The following is a 13,386-nucleotide window of genomic DNA, read 5'->3' as shown; positions in this document are numbered from 1 at the left end:
GGTTCGTACCCCGGCCGCAACAACGACCATGGCCATCTCAAAACCCGCCAAAACCGCTGATTCCAAGCGGAAGTTCTGGGATGACAAAAAGAAGAAGAAGGCTGCCAAGAAGCAGCGGGTCGTGGCAGTTCATGCTGCGATAGCACCTGCCGTTGCTGCTCCGGTAAAGCAGTACGCTGGAAGTTTGCCTAAGTGCAACAAATGCAACTTCCACCACGTCGGTGCCTGCCGGGAAATGCAGTGTTTGAACTGCAACAGGAAGGGGCACATAGCCCGTTTCTGTAAAGCTCCGGCGAGGCCAATGAACCAAGTCCCCGGCACAGGAGTGGGCCAAGCTTGCTACGGTTGTGGCGAGGTAGGCCACTACAAAAGAAACTGTCCGAAGGCAGGGAATGCCGGTGGAGTGGCAAGAGTTCTGGCCATAGGCCACGAGGAAGCGGTTGTCGACCCCACAATTGTCACTGGTACGTTTCTCCTCGACAACTCTTATGCATGCATACTATTTGATAATGGAGCGGAGAGGAGCTTCGTGAACCAAACATTTGCTCATTTACTTAAGCAAAAATCACGAGCACTTAAAGAACCGTTCACTGTAGAAATGGCTAATGGAAAGACGGAGAGCACTAGCAGTATATTCATAGGGTGTACCTTAACACTAGATAGCCATTCATTTTCAATCGACCGCATGCCGGTCTCAATTAAAAGTTTTGACGTCATTATCGGCATGGATTGATTGAGTCATCATCGTGCCGACATCATGTGTTATGAAAAGGTTGTTCGCCTTAATCTGTCGTCTGATGAAACTCTAGTAGTTTATGGCGACAAAACCGGCATGAACCTTCGTATCATCTCGAGCATTCAAGCTCAAAAATTCTTGCGAAAGGAATGTCGCACATTCCTTGCTCATGTGGTCGATGTGAGCCAAGAAACGAAATCCATTCAGAACATTCCAGTAGTACGCGACTTTCCCGACATCTTTCCAGAAGAACTCCCAGGATTACCTCCGCAACGTCAAGTCGAGTTCCGAATCGACTTAGTTCCAGGGGCTACCCCCGTAGCCAAATCGCCCTATCGTCTAGCACCTGCAGAAATGCAAGAACTGTCATGTCAACTTAACGAACTGCTCAGCAAGGGCTTTATAAGACCAAGCTTCTCACCGTGGGGAGCTCCAGTCTTGTTCGTTAAGAAGAAAGACGGATCGTTTCGTATGTGCATCGACTACAGGGAGCTCAACAAACTGACCGTCAAAAATTGTTATCCTTTGCCTCGTATTGACGATTTATTTGACCAACTTCAAGGGGCGAACTTCTTTTCAAAAATCGACTTAAGATCCGGATATCACCAGCTACGAGTGCTAGGGGAGGATGTTCCGAAGACAGCCTTCCGAACTCGTTATGGGCACTACGAATTCGTAGTGATGCCGTTCGGATTAACAAACGCGCCTGCTGTATTCATGGACTTAATGAATAGGGTGTGTCGTCCTTACTTAGATCAGTTCGTCATCGTCTTCATCGATGACATACTTATCTACTCTCGTAGTAAGGAGGAACATAGTCGACATCTGCGCCAGGTCTTAGAAACACTTCGTTCGAAGAAGCTCTATGCGAAGTTCTTGAAATGCGAATTTTAGATCCGACGAGTCGAATTCTTAGGGCACGTGGTTAGCGAGGAGGGAATACACGTGGACCCTTCCAAAATTAAATCCATTGAGACCTGGTCAGCACCGAAGACGCCTACAGAAATTCGTCAATTTCTAGGCCTCGCTGGCTACTATCGCAGGTTCATTCAGAACTTCTCCCGCATTGCGAAACCTCTTACAACACTGACCCAGAAGGGCGTGACCTTTGACTGGGAAGAGAAGCAGGAGAGAGCATTCCAAACGCTCAAAAGAGCCTTGTGCACCGCACCAATACTATCCCTCCCCGAAGGGATAGAAGACTTCGTTGTCTATTGCGATGCGTCAAATCAAGGACTCGGATGTGTTCTAATGCAGCGAGGTAAGGTCATCGCCTATGCCTCGAGACAGCTGAAGACACATGAGGTCAACTACACTACCCACGATCTTGAACTAGGAGCAGTTGTGTTTGCTCTGAAGATCTGGAGACACTACCTGTATGGTACAAAAAGCACTATCTTTACAGACCATAAAAGCCTACAACATATATTCGACCAGAAGGAGCTCAACATGAGACAACGACGGTGGGTCGAACTACTCAGTGATTACGAATGCGAAATTCCTTATCATCCAGGTAAAGCCAACGTAGTAGCTGACGCCCTAAGTCGGAAAGAATATTCTGGTCGTAGAGTCAAATCATTGACTATGACTATCCAGTCACACTTGTCCACGCAAATTAAGGAGGCTCAGCGACGCTTTGAAACCTGAAAATATGGCGGGTGAATCCCTGAGAGGGATGGATAAGAACTTGGAGGTCAAGGGTGGCAGAGCATATTATTTCATGGATCGGATCTGGACCCCGAAACTCGGTGGTTTCAGAGACTTGGTCATGAACGAGGCGCACAACACTCGTTATTCCGTCCACCCAGGTTCAGATAAGATGTATATGGATCTTAAAAAGTTATACTGGTGGCCTAACATGAAAGCAGAGATTGCTACCTTCGTGAGTAAATGCCTTACTTGCGCCAAGGTCAAGGTCGAATACCAGAAACCCTCCGGTCTTCTACAACAACCGGAGATACCGGAATGGAAGTGGGAGCGGATCACTATGGATTTCATAACCAAGTTGCCCAAGACAACGGGTGGACTTGATACCATATGGGTCATCGTCGATAGATTGACCAAGTCCGCACACTTCCTGCCTATCAAGGAATCAGACAAGATGGAGAAGCTTACAAGAACTTACATTAGGGAGATTGTACGACTGCACGGTGTTCCCATATCCATTATCTCAGACAGAGATAGTAGGTTCACTTCGAGGTTCTGGTAGTCGCTACAAAGTTCCTTAGGAACTAGGCTGGACATGAGTACAGCCTACCATCCACAGACCGACGGGCAAAGTGAGAGGACTATCCAAACCTTGGAAGATATGTTGCGAGCCTGTGTGATCGACTTTGGGAAAGCATGGGATACTCATTTATCCCTTGTTGAATTTTCCTACAACAACAGTTATCACACGAGCATAAAGGCCGCTCCATTCGAGGCCCTCTATGGTCGAAAGTGCAGATCCCCTCTGTGCTGGGCTGAGGTGGGTGATACTCAGTTAGCTAAAGGACGAGTTCCTGACAGCACTCTCACGGGTCCGGAGATCATTCGGGAAACGACAGAGAAGATCGTTCAGATTTGTGAACGATTGAAATCCTCTAGAGACCGACAGAAAGGCTACGCAGATAAACGAAGGAAACCGTTGGAATTCCAGGTGGGCGACCGTGTTCTATTGAAGGTCTCACCCTGGAAAGGATTGATACGCTTCGGAAAGCGTGGAAAGCTAAATCCAAGATACATAGGGCCTTTCGAGATTCTCGCGAGAATCGGCCTTGTAGCTTACAAACTTAACTTACCTCGTGAACTCAGTAACGTACATTCTACTTTCCACGTCTCGAACTTGAAAAAGTGTCTGTCCGACGAGACTCTTGTAATCCCACTCGACGAGATTGAGATCAGCGAGAGCCTCAACTTCGTGGAAGAACCTGTAGAGATCATGGACCGAGAGGTCAAGCAAACAAAGCAAAGTCGTATCCCGATAGTGAAGGTTCGTTGGAACACCAAGCGAGGACCTGAATTCACTTGGGAGCTAGAGGATCAGATGAAACTGAAATATCCTCATCTTTTTGCTTAGTTATTTGTAACTACTTAATTGCTTAAACTCTAATTTCGGGACGAAATTCCTTCTAACGGGGGGATGATGTGACAATCCGAAATTTTTATCTTGTACAACCATTCGATTCAATAGAAGTCAGAACAGTTTCTTCTAACTTTCAAGCTTTTTGGAATAAGTTTGAGTGTTTTAAAGTTAGTACTTCAGGAGATAACAGGAGAGAGGATGCCCTAGGGTTTATTGTGCGACAATAATATCCCAAAACTCCAAGACTTTGGAGTTTACGGCCTAAACAAAGGTGTTTACGGCCGTAAACCCTAAAAGGGGGTATAAATATGACACTTAGTCATTATTTACCACTTTTCACATTTTCAAGATCCAAAACCCATTTCTCTCTCAAGTATCATCCGACTTTTCTTCAAGATCTTCAACTTTGTAAGTGTCTCTATCCCTAAAAAGTTGATATCTTACTTAATCTAGTGTTCTTACATGATTCCATCCGTGAAATCATTCCAAAAGTGTAGATCTTCAAGTTTCACCAAGAACACCAAGAACACACACTAGTGTTCTTGGACTTTTAGCACCTTTTCAAGCTTCTACCTAGTAAGTACTTCTATGCTAGTGTATTATAAGACTTGTTACACTTTTAATCATCAATAAAACACCCAAGAATCAAAGGATCAAAGGTGTTTACGGTCCAAGAACACCTTGGACCGTAAACCCTAACAAAGGGGCCAAAGTGGCCCTAGTCCCTTACCAAGCCTTGGAAACAAGTCTAGACCCCTTCCTTGATGTGCTAGGAACTCAAAGCAACAAAACGACCATAAATCATTTGGGTTTATGGCCGTAAACGCAAAGAGAAGTGGTCCAGGGACCGTAAACTCCATAAAGGAGTGAAATGGTGCCCTAATCACTTCCTAAGGCTTAAACATGAAGTAGGAATGCTTCTTATGACCTTTAAGGCTTCAAAACACAAAATGGTCAAAGTACCATGAGTTTACGGGCATAAACTCATGGGTTTACGACCGTAAACTCAATGTGAGTTGGTCCCAAAACCGTAAACTCCAAAAGAGTTTACCATTGGACCCCAAACTCAATAACCAAGTCCTACAACCCTTAGATGCAATCCTTAGCACTTATAAGCACTTAAATCAAGTGTTTTACATGTCTTAGGATGTCTTAACTTGGTTAATTAGTTGATTAATGACTAATTGGATACATATATGTGTAATTATATGTTAACTAGGATCCTTGTGTGTGTTCAAGTCTTCACTTGACACTTAGCATCCTATACATTCCGTTCATCCAAACCACTCACTACAGGTGAGTTCATACCCCTTAATTAACCTTTTAAATGTTTTAAATGCTTTTATGGGGGGATACAAGTTGAACAATTATAGTTATTATATCAATCACATGTGATTAATAACTACCAAACAAGTGGATTTCTTACTTTTCAAACTGTGTTACCAAACTGTTTTACTTCAAACTGTTTTACAAACTCTTTTTCATACCAAATGCTTTTGTCAAACTCTTTTACATGTCAAATACTGTTACTTAAACTCTTTTAAACTTATATTTTGTTAAAAGTGTATCTATATAGATATAGTTATATAAGTAGGATTGAAAGGACTTAGGACTGATAGCTCACCTTACTTCCTGTTCCTTGTTTGGTTGTGGACTTAGGGTATCAGGGTTATTTGTCCGAAGGTCGTTTGAATCCTAGTTATATATTATGTATATGTATATAGATATAGATATAAAAGGTTATTTCTTTCCAGTTCAATACCTTTGGGTAGCAAGGGTATACAAACATGTTCATACATACAAACAACATTACTAGTAAACTATAATAGGTATAGTTTAGGAAGTTACAAATCTATTACTAGACCAATGAAACATACAATGAGTCAGTTCATACATGTGTCATAACTTATAGTGATGAGAAACAAACATAACTTATAGTGATGAGAAACAAACATAACTTATAGTGATGAGAAACAAACATAACTTATAGTGATGAGAAACAAACATAACTTATAGTGATGAGAAACAAACATAATACATAGTGAAGAGAAACAAACAATAACATACAGAGAGAACATACATACAGGCTAGACAGAGGAAGAACACACAATACAGCTAGCACATACATTACATATACATTATTACAGTTATGTGAGCCACGTAACGGGGCATGGCACCACCTGCCATGACCGTTTTGTATCCAGAATCTCCTTAGTTGGGGAGCGTATGAGTTTGTGTATAGATCTATACTGGATTGACTATCCTACACCTTGCTGCTCGCTACAGTGGGACTTGCAAGTCTACGGGTGCCAAACGTCATTTCTTACAACGTCTTACATCGTCGTTTTTCTATGAGTCGGTAGCAGGGTACAGGCCGATCACATGGTACTTTAAATAACAATTGGTTTAAGGTAGTTAGTACAGCAGTAGTTACTTAATACAACACTACAGTACTATTCCATTTTCCCATTACATTCACTTTGTGAACATTCACACAATGAATAGTAATGTAAAAACTATATTTTTGGTTAATGATAGTCAGATTTGGGAAAATACATACTCCTACAAGAGACACACACACAGACACTAGATGCCTTGGTAGAAGGCTACTTTTAGTAGGAAACATAGGGTTTTCTAGGAGAATTCAAAATTTTACAAACTTATACAAACATCTTACAAACATCTTACAAATGCTTTCATACAAATACAGACACTAATATACTTATGATCTCACCAGCTTTAAAGCTGATAAACTCTTTCAAAATAACTTGTATTCTCAGGTCACCAGTAGACAGGTACCGGTGCCAGGTATTGAGAAGATGGAGCTCGTTCAAGACTCATCTTTTATTTTGATACACATTTTTGGTGTCTATTTAACTTGACAGAACACACTTGTATGAAATTATATTATTAATGCAATGGATGATGTTGTTGCTTGTTTACTACTTTGCATTGTTGTGATACTGTACATGACGTCCTCCACCCCCAAACGTTTCCGTCGTTCCGGTTTTGGGGTGTGACACGAATTGCTGCCCGATTTTCATTAAATCAGGTGACTGTGTAGTTACTTTCACCTTACACGTAGATATGAAGTATTTTACATAAAATACATGTTGTGTGAATATATATTGTTTGTTTATTTGAGATGGGTGTTGAAGGAATGATTTATACAGGTTTTTAAATAATTTAAACTGTATATGTTTTTTTATCTACGAAAAATATTGGGTAAAACATGGGTAGATGAAATAGTGGGTGTGATGAAAGGTGAGTTGAATAAAGGAGATGATCAGTAATATTGATCATGAGTTGAGGGTGAGTGGTGAAATTTGAGAGAATCACTTACCCAAAATGTTGGGCCCCGTCATTCAGCAGAGTATGGATGACAACCCTGGACTATTCTAGACAGTCTGTGGAACACTAGCAGGCCCGCAACCTGTAGGTGTAATGAACTATATGTTCATTTGATGTACTCTAAAAACCCATTGACATGTATTGTAGGGGGGGGATACCTGTAAATAATACTGTCGATAAATGAGAGCTATGAATTTAGCACCTGTTGTATAAACCCTGGTGATGGTGTGACCTTGTACCTATTCCTTAGGATGAATCCTTAGGAAGGAGTGATAGTTGAATCTTAGGGTAAACCCTTAAGAAATTAATAAGATAATGGGGTTGGGGTAATTTGGTTGACTGATTGATGTTTAAGCATAATAAATTTATGTATTGTGGATTGAAAACCCTATATGCTCACCAAGCTTCCAAGCCTGACCCACTCAGTTTTTTTTATATTACAGGTAGTGGACCCCGAGCATAGTCGGATGATGATGATGAGTGATTTATGGATTATAGGCCAGTAGTTATGAATAACTGTTGTAAGGCTTATAATGTCTTGTTTATGCTTTTGATCTGTATCGGAACATGACATCCCGAGGTTTTAATATAAAAGGAAATTATACATTTCTTAAAGAAAGGTTTTGACAAACTTTTATCATGTTTTGTTTTTGGGGACCAATTCCGCAACATCTTTTAAAAAGATTCTCTGATTTTATTTTAAAAAGCATAAATTAAATCGGTCTTTTCTGGCCGAGAAATTAGGGGATGTCACAGTTGGTATCAGAGCATTAGTTTAAGCGAACTAGGAAATTTGTAGGATTTCTAGATTTAAACTTAGAATGCTAAGCGATGATTGTGAGTTGAGTGTGTCTATTATATTTTAGGTAGTACACATAAATTGACACGAGCACTAGTTTATTTTAGGAAAGATGCCTAAAATGCTTTTATGTGCTAAATGCTATATGTTTGCCATATATGCCATTATTTGTTCGGATCTATGGTCTGTTGCCGACCGGATCTGGAAACCTTATGTGTGTAGGATTCTAAACGTATGACTACGATATTAGAACTAACATATAAACGTTTCGGAGTAATAACAAAGACTTAACGTCTAACGAAAATGAAGATCTAAATTCACCTACGATTGGTGTATAGATCGAAATGACGAGTACTCAAAGTGGGTTCGGAAGCGATAATCCACAGCCTGAGCCAATCACGATGGCTGGGGTGCAGGCAATGGTGCGTACGATGTTGGATGAACAGATGGAAGAAACAAAACGTTTACTTCAACAAAGTAAGGATGAACTTACTATGCCAGTATGTCAGGCATCTGTTCTCGAGGCAACTATCAGGGTTGCCAAGTCTGTTGAAGATATGATCAATGACAGGACCGCTAACAAGATTGAAGTTGGCAAGAAGAGGAAATTTGAGGGGTCTTCAAGGCCCAACAAGAGCAATATATCCTCAAAGTCTGGCAAAAGAGGAGGTAAAGGAAAATGATGTGGGAAGTGAAAAAATAAACACTCTGGGGATTGTGACAGGAAGGTGAAGTGCTTTAAGTGTGGAGAAATAGGGCATTACGCCAATAAGTGTACGATTCCCAAGGAGGTGTGTTATGTATGTAAGGAAGAAGGCCATATTTCTAAGGACTGTCCGAAGAAAAATGAAGTAACAAGGCCAAGTGCACCATCAAGGCCAAAGGAATTTCAGGATATCCTTGACGAAGCAATTAATAATGCTAGGAAGTAGAAGTAAAGACTTGATACCCGAAGATCAAGTTACGAAGTAGTAATGTGAATAGTAACAAGTGGTTTAGCCTATTAGAGGCATAGTATAGGGTAAACTTGAACCTTTGTGTAATCGTTTCAAGGAAATAATATAAACCCTGGTTTTGTCATCTGATGAATGGAATGGTTGGTGTAATTTTTGAAGTTGTCCCAATCGTCTGGAATTTCCATCACCAACCAAGTTGAAGCAGAATTGATGATTGAAGATACGCATGGAAGAAGTCCTAGTAGAGTCTAGGAAAATTTTATGATTAATTGGACACATTCGTATGTGTTAAATTGTTTTGTGATTTTAGGACTTGGGGACTGGGAGACCGTACTTGGGACGAGTATGAGTAGGTGTGAATAGTAGTAGAGATCTATACTACTGGAAGCACAGGACTCACACTTGGACCAGGGAAAGTCACAAGGTTACCAAGGAGCTATTATTTGATTCTGTCTTGTTCTAGTCTGTCGTTACCATCGTTTCGGTAATGACTAAGAAAATGATTGTTATTCCGACCTTAGAGGTCATATCGAATCGAGTCCGATTAGGATAAGTTTATTATGTGGTTCATAGAACCAAGTTCGATGTAGCGTTTGACTTAAGCCAGAAGATTGAAGTGAAAGATGATCAAAGCGATCAATAGAAGTATCGCACTCATTGATTAAAGAAGTTGGTAGTTAGATATGATACATGTTGAACTGTGATTGTATCACATTAGAACATGAAGGAAGGTATAGTTTGTTCCGAAATTTGTCCCTAGGAGATTTGAGTCTAAGTAGTGCAGTATACAATGAGAGATCATTAGAACATGACCCATCGGTCTGTTACAATAAACGAAGGAAAATACTTATTCTAAGAAGAAGAAGGAGTCCTCAATAAGGATTTATTTTGTAACTTGAAGGTTACGATTGAAAGTCCTATGGAGATCTGAAGCTTTTTAGGATTAGCTGGATATTATCGCTAATTTATCCAAGGCTTTTCTTCGATCGCGACTCCATTGACAGCTTTGACCCACAAAGGAACTGTCTATACTCGGAATGAGAAGCATAGGAAGCTTTGAGAAGTTAAAGAAGACGTTGTGTGAAGCACCGATTCTTTCGTTACCTGAAGGAGTTGATGACTTCACAGTTTATAATGATGCCTCTCGAGTTGGGTTAGGTTGTGTTCTGACCCAAAAGGATAAAGTGATAGCGAATGCATCAAGGCAATTGAAGGATCATGAAAGGAACTACCCCACTCATGGTCTGGATTTGGTAGCGGTAGTGTTCGCCTTAAAGATATGAAGAAGGAATTGAACATGAGGCAACGGCGCTGGCTAGAATTACTCGAGGACTACGACTGTGGGATACTTTACCACCTTGGTAAAGCAAATGTTGTTGTTGATGCTCTCAGTCGGAAAGTAAATCTTGAAAAGAAAAGGCCAAGAGCGTTGAGAATTAAAGTTGTCTCGACAATTGTGAAAGCTCAAGAGGAAGCTTTATAGAAAAATGACCGGAAGGAGGAACGTTTGGGTAAAACGTTGGTGTTTGATACAAACGGTCAAGGACTGAAGGTATTCAAAGATAGGATTTGGGTACCTAAGGCGGGAAGAGTAAGAGATCTTCTGATGGAAGAAGCTCACAAAACCATGTACTCGATTCATCCCGGCAGTACGAAAATGTATAGGGATCTAAAACCCTATTACTAGTGGCCGACGATGAAGCTCGATGTTGCTAAGTATGTGGACGAGTGTGTAACTTGTGCTAGGGTTAAGGCACAGCATCAGAAACCGTATGGGAGTTTAGAACCTTTACCTGTACCCATGGGTAAATGGGAAGATATCACTATGGATTTTGTGACTAAACTGCCCAGAACAAGGAATGGTCACGACATGATTTAGGTGGTCGTTAATCGCTTCACTAAGAGTGCGCATTTCATAGCCGCTAACGAGAAATGGTCTATGGATAAACTTGCGAATTCTTATGTGAAAGAAATTATGAGGTTTCACAGTGTTCCGTTAACGATTGTATCCGATCGTGACAGCCGTTTTACCTCAAGGTGTTGGAGCAGTCTGTAAGAGGAATTGGGTACCAAGTTGTGTTTGAATACATCTTACCATCCGCAAACCGATGGTCAGAGCAAATGAACGATTCAAACGTTAAAGGATATGCTGAGAGCATGTACCCTGGAATTCCAAGGTAACTGAGATGAACATTTACCTTTAGTAGAATTTTCCTATAATAAAAGTTTCCACTCGAACATCTAGATGGCACCTTATCATGCTTTGTATGGAGAAAAGTGTCGAACGCCATCATGTTGACTGGAAGCTGGGGAAAAGCAGCTTATGGGACTTGAAATAGTCCATCAGACTGCTGGAAAGTTGAAAGTGATTAGGGAAAGGATGTTAGCTGCTCAAAAGAGCTATGCTGACAAGAAAAGACAATTGATATCATTCGAAGTTGCAGATTCGGTTTTACTTAAAGTCTCGTCATGGAAGGGACTTATAAGGTTTGGTAGAAGGGGAAAGTTGAGTCCAAGGTCTATTGGACCATTTAAAAGTTTTTCAGAGGATCGGGAATCAAGCTTACAAGCTAGAATTACCGAAAGAACTAGAGGGTATTCATAACACCTGTCATGTGTGTTATTTGAGAAAGTTCACGGGAGGTGTGCCCGACATAATTCCCATTTCTGAATTAAGGTTGGATGAGAGCAAGAGGTTAATTGGAGAACCTGAGGCAATCGTTGACCGTAAGACTAAAAAGTTGTAACGTAAGATAGTCGATTTAGTGCTTGTGCGTTGGAAACATATAAATGGGCCAAATCCCACCTGGGAAACGGAGAGTGACATGGTGCGTCGCTACCCGTAGTTGTTTGTCGTTGTGTGATTCCGGGGACGGAATCATCCTAAGGGGGGAGAGTTGTAACGCCCGTGTTTCTAGGCTAGGCATTAATATTGACATAATGGTCTAGGTTAACCTTTGTAACTCATTTAGAAGAAATGAAAAGGAATTATATGAATTTTATGTGAATTATGTGTTTTATGTTTAATTATTAGGATTTAATTAATTAAGAATAAAAATGAGCGTCAAAAATTAAATTTTAGATAAAGCCGATATCTATTAAGAAACTTGTAGTGGGCGTGACAAGGATTACGGATATATAAAGAATGCCGAAATCCGAGTTATAACGAAGAAGTTATGATCTGTCGAAGTTTCACGATAAACCGGCACGGTGCCGAATGTCGTAAAAAGTGAGTTTTTGATAAACTACTTTTTAGCCTTAGTAATGTAAATGAAACTCGTAGTATTCGTTAAACCGATAAGTTCGATAAAAAGAACGCCCAAATCTGACTTCGTATGAGGAAGTTATGATTTTTCGAAGTTTCAGCTTAGCAGTAGACAGCTAAAAACTCGAATTTTAGATCGAGTGATTTTTAGCCGACACAACCTAAACGAGAATCGAAGGTCTCGTAAATAGTAGCACAACGGTAAAGAGTCTGACGAAAACGGACGTCGGATGAAGAAGTTATGAATTTTTAACGAATTTCCTGTCCCGGTCTGTTAAAAATAATAATATAAAAATTAAAATCAAAATTATCCGACGAAGTCTAAACGGAAGTTCTAGAGCGTAATTTTACCTACGCGTGCATACAAAGAACGTCAAAAACGGAACTCGTATGCGAAAGTTATGGATTTTAGAAGTTTTGGCGCGAAAATCGAGGAATAATGCCAAAACCGGGAATTTTCGCACACGTGGACTTCGGCCACGTGTCCTCGCTTCGCAATCCGACGCGTGTCCAGAACCTGCTGAGTCACCGTAGCCACCTGGCGAGGCGTGTCATGCTCTTCGCGAGTCCGAGGTTCGGTCCAATATGAGGCTGCCCCGTGTCCGGTCTCGGTGTGTCATCAGCAGCGTGTACGAACCATAGAGCGGTCCGAAGTGGTCCAATCAGAAGCCTCCAGCAGACCCTTCGCACATGCAGTCACGTGCGAGCCATTTCCCTGCGAGCCTTCGGATCTGCGACGCGTGGCTCCTTCTCAACCATCGGATCAGGAGGCTCGCCCCTATAAATAGGAGGGTGCGAGACCTCCCGGGTATACTTTGAAAATTTGTCATTTTTAGCCCTTTTTCAATATTTCTTTCATTCTAACTTCCCCCAAAGCTCCGGTATCAATTATAAGCCTCGGAATACGCCACGAAGTGCCCGAGAAGCCCGGAAAATTTATCTTTTCGGTTTTGAAGCCCGACCCTTCGTAGAGCCCGATTTCTCAATAAAACTCTCGGTTTTATTAGAAACGATCGTTTTAGGAAACGAATTGCTGCCCGATTTTCATTAAATCAGGTGAGTGTGTAGTTACTTTCACCTTACACATAGATATGAAGTATTTTACATAAAATACGTGTTGTGTGAATATATATTGTTTGTTTATTTGATATGGGTGTTGAAGGAATGATTTATACAGGTTTTTAAATAATTTAAACTGTATATGTATTTTTATCT

This window comes from Lactuca virosa, chromosome 5 (assembly GCF_052849685.1).
Source record: "Lactuca virosa cultivar CGN04683 chromosome 5, Lactuca_virosa_CGN04683_v6, whole genome shotgun sequence".
Lineage (NCBI taxonomy): Eukaryota > Viridiplantae > Streptophyta > Magnoliopsida > Asterales > Asteraceae > Lactuca > Lactuca virosa.
This window is presented reverse-complemented; position numbering follows the sequence as displayed.